The following is a 2732-nucleotide window of genomic DNA, read 5'->3' as shown; positions in this document are numbered from 1 at the left end:
AAAATGATATTTAAAAAAGAATTACCCTGGCACAAATAGTTGTAATACCACAGTCCAAATGAAAGATTCTTAACTGGAGTACAGTACACAAATCACACAATAGTAAGCAGTGGCTCTAGGCCATCACGGCTTAGGACAACTTTCTGTATTTAGCGTAGTTTATTGGCTTGACTGGGGCTGTGTCTGGGTTTTTGAATACCCTCATTCTTCTACCTTAAGTGTGGAGTCTCACAAGCTGATTATTTTTCTCCATATCTATTAGAGGAAGAAAGTGGAGATTCATTCCATCTGGAAAACACCCAGCCTCCTGATGGGTCTCCTGGGGTGACTTCTTCCCAAGTTCTATCTGGAAATCCACCTACATCTTACTGTGGCCCTAGGGAGGGGATTTATTCTTTGAGCCCTGGACATAAATCAGTTTGCCTCATTCTGAGGTAGTGTCTTTGGACCAATGCCAATCCCAAATGAAACACCAAGGCAGACACAGCACCAAGGTAACACCAATCAAACAAGATGGCACTCACTGGCCTCCCTAACTGCCCCATCTGTTTAAACCATTTTTTACACATTCAAGAAGTCTCTAAAATGACTGATCCTTGTTTGGACCAAGGGATGTCTCATTCTTAGGGAGGTGGTTTCTAACATATTTCTGTAGACATCATAAATGGTGTAAAGGGATTGTCTTCTCATTTATAATGAATAGGTTTTTGAAAAGTACTATTAATTAATATATTCCTTTCAAGGCTTCAAAGGGAAGGAAATTCAAACCACGATAATAGTGCAAAAATGGGTGTTTCAATGAATATGACTCTCTATCTTTCCATGCATTAAAAAATTAAATTATATCATAACATCCTTCCTTTAAAATATTTTCTTACTTTCTTTGGACAAGAAAAAGGAAAGAGGGCTTCCCTGGTGGCGCAGCGGTTGAGAGTCTGCCTGCCAATGCAGGGGACACGGGTTCGAGCCCTGGTCTGGGAAGATTCCACATGCCACGGAGCAACTAAGCCCGTGAGCCACAACTACTGAGCCTGCGCGTCTGGAGCCTGTGCTCCGCAACGGGAGAGGCCGCGACAGTGAGAGGCCTGCGCACTGCGATGAAGAGTGGCCCCCGCTCGCCGCAACTGGAGAAAGCCCTCGCACAGAAACGAAGACCCAACACAGCCAAAAATAAAATAAATAAATAAATAAATTTATTAAAAAAAAAAAAAAGAAAAAGGAAAGAAAATTAATATCACCAATACACATACCAGTTAGATCTACCATTTGATTTTCATAGTATTAAGTATTAACATTTCTCTAAATGGTATTACTTCCCCTCATGGCCCTAGAATAATTATGGTTATTGATTATTCAAGAAGAATCTGGGGAGCTACAGGGAAAAACTGTTTAAAATGTTACATGAAGCAGCGAATTATGAACTGAGTTCTCTAGGGTTTAGTGCTGGATAATGCATTTAAGGACAACTTTTCATGAAGGAAGACAAAGGTGCTGGTAGGATGTGACTTCAAAGACACAGCAGCTCTATTAAAATTGCCATTGCTAATCCTGGGATAGTCAACCTAAACCCTTTTAGGTTATTCTAAGTGTCCAGTGGCCTGGAATACCTTGTCTGTAATTCTAATGTTGCTGATTATTGTAATTTGTTAAAGACTTGACTCAGAGAGTGATCTGAAATCAGGGAAGAAATGACGGACTTTCTGCTTCACGGATCACTTTTGAAAAGAGACACAGGCGGTGCAGAAAATAATGATAGAGTTTGTCCCAGTAAAACTTCATTTCTATTTTATCTCTGCAGAATTACAGGTCATTACCAGCAACAATCCATGTGACTGAATCTTCAGTAGAAACACTTGGTCTAATAGCTATACTATTTTATAGTACAGTTTTTCCAAGTGACATAAAGTAACTGAGTTATCATAGAAAATCAATCTGCCCAGTCAATCTTACTTCTTCTAAACTCAGAACAATCTTCATGACAACTTGTTTCTAAACTATTCCATCAGCCATCAGAAGCAGATTCTTATAGATTTGGAGTTAGCAAAAAATTTTTGGTAAAGAGCCTGATAGTAAATATTTATATTTTTGGCTTTCTGGGACATATGGTCTCTGTCTTGACTACTCAAATCTACCTTTGTAGGCCCAGAGCAGCTGTGGATAATATGTAAATGAGTGAATGATGCTGTACTCCAATACAACTTTATTTACAAAAACTGGGTGACCTGTAGGTCTTTGACCATAATTGCAAATTCTTTCAGAGTCCTCCAAGCAAATGGCCAACCTTGATTGTTCTTAGTGGGGGAAACTGAGTTAGAGAATATCAAGGTTGGAGAAGCCAAAGGTAAAATTTTTGGAAAATAACCCCCCCCACAAAACAACCCAAAACCAAACCAAAAAAAAAAAAAAAAAAGAAGAAAGGAAAACCAACCCAAAATGTATGCTAGCTTTACCTGAAATATAATGGTGCAAACTTTTTTTTTTTTTAGGTCAAGAAAATATATTTTTTTCTCAAATGAGCATTTATAGGATATCTCAGTGTATAAAAGAGGTTAAAAAGGAGTTGCTGTATTTGAAAGGGGAGATCTGACTATTCATCTTCCCTTTTGCCCTCTCAGCAACCTCCAAATGTATTTCTAGAAAGTTCTAGAATCTCTTGAACAGAACTTAAAATCCACTGCTCCAGTATAATAGAAAACACACCTTGCCTCTAATTAGGGTTACAAGATTCAGCA

The sequence above is a fragment of the Balaenoptera physalus genome (assembly GCF_965194825.1).
Source record: "Balaenoptera physalus genome assembly, chromosome: 16".
NCBI classification, from domain to species: Eukaryota; Metazoa; Chordata; class Mammalia; order Artiodactyla; family Balaenopteridae; genus Balaenoptera; species Balaenoptera physalus.
This window is presented reverse-complemented; position numbering follows the sequence as displayed.